This window comes from Salvelinus namaycush, chromosome 42 (genome assembly GCF_016432855.1).
Source record: "Salvelinus namaycush isolate Seneca chromosome 42, SaNama_1.0, whole genome shotgun sequence".
NCBI lineage: Eukaryota > Metazoa > Chordata > Actinopteri > Salmoniformes > Salmonidae > Salvelinus > Salvelinus namaycush.
This window is the reverse complement of record NC_052348.1, coordinates 401563-407562: the sequence shown is the minus strand read 5'-3', so window position 1 is coordinate 407562 and position 6000 is coordinate 401563. Positions and strand designations below refer to the sequence as shown.

The following is a 6000-nucleotide window of genomic DNA, read 5'->3' as shown; positions in this document are numbered from 1 at the left end:
TACATAGCTCATCTGTAAATAGCCCATCCAATCTACCTCATCCCCATACTTTATTAATTTATTTATCTTGCTCCTTTGCACCCCAGTGTCTCAACTTGCACATTCATCTTCTGCACATCCTACCATTCCAGTGTTTAATTGCTATATTGTAATTAATTTGCCACCATTGCCTATTTATTGCCTTACCTCTCTTATCCTACCTCATTTGCACATGCTGTATATAGATGTTTCTACTGTATTATTGATTGTATGTTTGTTTATTCCATGTGTAAATCTGTGTTGTTGTATGTGTCGAACTGCTTTGATTTATCTTGGCCAGGTCGCAGTTGCAAATGAGAACTTGTTCTCAACTGGCCTACCTGGTTAAATAAAGGTGAAATAAAATGAAAAATATCCCAGTTCACGTGATCGAAGCAATCTTGAAGCGTGGAATCAGATTGGTCGGACCAGCGTTGAACAGACCTGAGCACGGGCGTTTCCTGTTTCAGTTTCTGTCTATAGGCTGGGAGCAACAAAATGGAGTCGTGGTCCGATTTGCCAAAAGGAGGGCGAGGGAGAGCTTTGTATGTGTCGTGGAAGTTAGAGTAACAATGATCCAGAATTTTGCCAGCCCGGGTCGCACATTCGATATGCTGATAACATTTAGCGAGTGTCTGATAATGTGGCAAAACTGTGTTGTCAAAAACAACAAGAAATGTAATATAATCCTAGGTTACATGAATTGCTTTGATAAAGATTGCATTGAAATTGAACTTGGAACAAAATTGAACTTGTCTGAACAAATTTGCAGTCGAAGCATCTTTAATAAACAAATTCAAGTGGTTTGATCAAATATGATCTGAAACTCTTTTGGTGATTGAATATGTATTGAGTAATGTGACGTAAATGAAGTGTGATGGAATGTGCAAAAAAATGTGCGTGTACGTTAACGTTCAATAGAAATTGACCAATGAAAACACGCCTTTGAAAATATATGTGAGATGCACTGTTGAGCGCTACATCCCCTTTAAAGATTCTGAATGGTTCACGCCTAGGAGCCTGCTTGACACAGGTTTGTTGGATGTTTAACTTTATGCTTTGCCTATTCAATTATATTGTTCCAGGTTTGTGCTCAATAACTATGTAAAAATAATGAATACATGATTGTGTTTGTTTGCGCAATAACATTGATAACTGGGTCATTAAAAAAACCATCAGTCACCATATATCGCTAAATTTTCAAAAGCTGTAGATGTCTGGTGGATTCATTCGTTTTAAATGTAGATAACATCCATCATATTATCAATATAGATTACGTGATATCGCAGGCTGGATAGAATACGAATTTTAAAACGTAGGCCTATACTCGAAACATCACGAAAACAATAGTTATCTTTTACAGGCGTTCCCTATTCCGTAGCGTGCTTGGTGAATCAACACGTAGTCATAAAAATAGCTATGTGCTGTGTAACTTTTTATTCCTGTAAGCTATATTAACTTCTTGCGACCACAAATTGTAAACACGACATTTCCAAGGCAGTCGAGTGGAAGAGGTTGAAGAAAAAGGTCGTATGAGGAAATAGTACGTTTGTGCGACACTCAACTTTGTTTCGAAACGTTTATTAGCGTGATGAGCGCTTTTAGGACTTGTGAAAAGAGCCCGAATGACGCCGTTAGTTAATTAACTAATATTGTAATACAAGTTTAAAAGGAGACAATGTATCCATTGTCAAACTCATGTTGCGGCATCCCCCGCCTTGTCATTTGTATCGAGACAGTTTGCTGAGTTGCTATCAGTGATTGTCGAAAAATACTCTTATGCTTTTTAAAACCATTTATTTAAACAAGCAATATAAAATAATATTTCCATTAGTAAAGCAAAAATGATAGGCTACTCCGAAATGTTAATACTTTTGATTTTATTTTGGGATTAAGTCATTTTTATCACGTTGCATTTAAAGGGAAAGTGTGATACCCGTTTAAGTGATCAGGTTCTGTTGAAATTGCAATGAGTATCTTGTAGCATATTAATGCTGCATTTGGCCTACTCCGGTCTTGGTGACCTTTTCAAATGAAGGTTTATTTTTGCTCTTGCTAAATAGTTCATAAGTGTTATTAAGCTTAGTACAGGTGGCAAGATTTAGACCTGTTGGTGTTACTAAATCGTCAATGTTCTTTGCCAGAAATCTGTAATGCACACTTTCTTAACCCTGCCCAGACCAGCTCAGGGTGGCTGCAAGTTCACAGCTATTTCAAAGACATACACTTGTTACCAATGGTTGTAGCCTACATATTAGGCCCAAGTTCAAATAATGACGGTGCCTTTGAAACTTGGTTGGATAGAACACCAGAACATTTGACGTTATAAGCTAGGCCTATACCTGGCTCAATGTGGTACAGCAGACAACCACATTCGAGGAATTGCGTGGAATGTTGCCTGGAGTCTGTTTTTGACATTGACTTACTGAGTGCGCTGGTTTTAAAGGCCTCTCCTGTTGACAATATACTTGAGATGCGAACCCTTTATTTCACTGGATTGGTCTGCCATGTGGTTATCATATGGAGTTGCATTGTTCATATACTACAAAGGAGATAATATTTTGTCAGTATATTACAGTACTGCTGTTGAAGACAGTCTGGTTTTTAGGTGAAAGGTGAATGTCTCTTATTGACTACAACCCCCAGGGGCAGTGTGTTCCCGAAAATCTAGAGTAGTCCGCATTATTAAAAAAAAAATTGCCAGCTAAGGGGGAGTGGTGGCATGCCCCCCTGAAAATGTTTGCCCTTCAAAATCAGATTTGGTTGCATCTGATGCACCCCAATTTGTTAGGCAATTAAGTTGATGCCACAAAAGTAGGCAGCTAGTTGACTAGCAGCTGGCGCTTATGGAACACATGGAAGGGGTCACCAGGGATGTGTTTCAGTGAGGTGAAATGTTCAACGTCGCAGATAGTGTAACAAATACAGGTAACATGGTTTCTTATTCTACAAGACAGACAACCATATCTGTTCTACTCAATGCTTTTCTATATGAACGTTTCTGTAACGTTGCACCATCCTGAACCGGTTCCTGTTTACACCCATTCATCATCCAGCCAGGCTGTGTGCCACCTGTTGCCTGGTTCCCGTTCCCAATCCCACCTTTTTTTTGTTGCCTAAAAGCTCCTAGATCTGGTCTGAAACCAACCCCTATACAACCTTCCTTTAGTAGCATGCATTCATGTCTTTGGATTCATGTCAAATGCAGATATGAACAGATGTGTTGACTGACAACCATGTGGCAACTTCTACAGAAGATCTTCACACGCCTTTTACTATATATTACAAAGGTATTCTGCTACGAAGTCTGGTTCGTATGGTGCCGACAGAGGGCTGCTTTGCTTCTAGTCCTTAGGAAACTTTGCAGTATTTAGTTTTTTTATGTTTTATTTCTTACATTGTTAGCCCAGAAAATCTTAAGTGTTATTACATAGAGCCGGGAAGAATTAGATATCAGAGCGGCGTCAACTTACCAGCACTACGACCAGGAAAAGGACTTTCCCGAAGCGGATCCTTTTTCCGGACTACCCAGGGCAGTTAATATGATTCCAGAGGCTGACCCAAAACAACGCCGCCAGAGAAGAGGTAGACGGAGCGGTCTTCTGGTCAGACTTTGAGGGCGCGCACAACACCCACCACTTGAGTGTATTTCTCGCTAATGTCCAGTCTCTAGATAACAAAGGTAGATGACATTAGGGCAAGGGTTGCTTTCCAGAAAGACATCAGGGATTGTAACATACTCTGTTTCACAGAAATTGTCACCTCGATTCTTTTGTACGTTGCGCCGACAGGAATATGCATCTCTCCGGAGTCATTAAAACTCGTTTTTCAACCACTCCACAAATTTCTTGTTAACAAACTATAGTTTTGGCAGGTCTGTTAGGACATCTACTTTGTGCATGACACAAGTAATTTTTCCAACAATTGTTTACAGACAGATTATTTCACTCATAATTCACTAGCACAATTCAAGTGGGTCAGAATTTTACATACACTAAGTTGACTGTGCCTTTAAACAGCTAGGAAAATTCCAGAAAATGATGTCATGGCTTTAAAAGCTTCTGATAGGCTAATTGACATCACTTGAGTCAATTGGAGGTGTACCTGTGGATGTATTTGAAGGCCTACCTTCAAACTCAGTGCCTCTTTGCTTGACATCATGGGAAAATCAAAAGAAATCAGCCAAGACCTCAAATAAATTGTAGACCTCCACAAGTCTGGTTTATCCTTGGGCACCATTTCCAAACTCCTGAAGGTACCATGTTCATCTGTACAAACAATAGGTAAGTATAAACACCGTGGGACCACGCAGCCGTCATACCACTCAGGAAGGAGATGCGTTCTGTGTCCTAGAGATGAACGTGCTTTGGTGCGAAAAGTGCAAATCAATCCCAGAACAACAGCAATGGACCTTGTGAAGATGCTGGAGGAAACGGGTACAAAAGTATCTTTATCCACAGTAAAACGAGTCCTGTTTTGACATAACCTGAAAGGCCACTCGGCAAGGAAGAAGCCACTGCTCCAAAACCGCCATAAAAAAGCCAGACTACGGTTTGCAACTGCAAATGGGGACAAAGATTGTACTTTTTGGAGAAATGTCCTCTGGTCTGATGAAACAAATATAGAACTCTTCGGCCATAATTACCATCGTTAGGTTTGGAGGAAAAAGGGGGATGCTTGCAAGCCGAAGAACACCATCCCAAACGTGAAGCACGGGGGTGGCAACATCATGTTGTGGGGGTGCTTTGCTGCAGGAGGGACTGGTGCACGTCACAAAATAGATTGCATCATGAGGAAGGACAATTATGTGGATATATTGAAGCAACATCTCAAGACGTCAGGAAGTTAAAGCTTGGTCACAAATGGGTCTTCCAAATGGTCAATGACCCCAAGCATACTTCCAAAGTTGTGGCAAATGGCTTAAGGACAACAAAGTGAGGGTTTTGGAGTGGCCATCCTGAAATGTTTGACCCAAGTTAAACAATTTAAAGGCAATACACTCAATTAGTATTTGGTAGCATGTAAACTTCTGACCCACTGGTAATGTGATGAAAGAAATAAAAGCTGAAATAAATCATTCTCTCCTATTATTCTGACATTTCACATTCTTAAAATAAAGTGGTGATCCTAAGACAGGGACTGTTTACTAGGATTAAGTGTCAGGAATTGTGAAACTGAGTTTAAATGTATTTGACTTAGGTGTATGTAAACTTCTGACTTCAACTTTATCTCTCACTCTCAAAACACTGGCGGGGTGAAGACTGCTGTTTTTTTTAAACTGTAGATTGCCCCTTTTGCAAATGCTTATTTACCCTGAAGACCAGTTTATTAATTAATTGTATTGTAAACAGTCTAGCTCTACACTTGATTTACTGCACTTGAGACGCTTTGCGTAGGCTTCAGCTTTGAACTGTTTACACAACGTAAAGGAGAAGTTGTCTTTTTTTACAACAAGATCTATATTTTGTATGGAAATGTCATGTTCTAGAAGGGTCCAGACACAGAAGCACACACTGTCTTCTCTTCTTCGGGCATCATTTGAAAGACTTCTGTGCACTGATAATATATCGGAATCCATCGGTTGCTATGAGAATCTAATGTCCTGAGGATGTCATTGTTTGAAGAACACAAAGTAGTTCTGAGTGATTTAGTGCTTTTTTTTTTAAAGGTCTGTGCGGTTTCAATATCATTTAAAACATTAAATCTAATCTCTGCTCGGGCAGTAACAGTCTGCCAGTCAGACGTAACCTTATCTATTCACTCCCCATACTGTACTGTCTTTAGTCATCCTATTTAGCTAGCCTGCCTAAGTAGACTATGCTTCAGAACTGTCTGGCAATCATTTGACTAGTTCAAAGTAGATAAGGCATACTTTCCCTTTTTCGTTGTGTACATTCCTCTCTCATGCGGTCTGTGTATCTGTCCAGAGATCTGTATATAATGACGAGATGCTCATGTTGCCGCCATAACAATGGGGGTCGT

General features: G+C 39.9%; 1 protein-coding gene across 1 annotated transcript in view; it reads left to right on the top strand.

Moving 5' to 3' along the window:
• The first annotated feature begins 977 nt into the window (after positions 1-977).
• LOC120034962 (long-chain-fatty-acid--CoA ligase 1-like) overlaps positions 978-6000 on the top strand; it is a 52689-nt gene continuing 47666 nt past the window's right edge. The window contains exon 1 of the mRNA XM_038981683.1: positions 978-1051. The gene's annotated coding sequence lies outside the window, so the exon portion shown is untranslated. The remainder of the gene's footprint in view (positions 1052-6000) is intronic.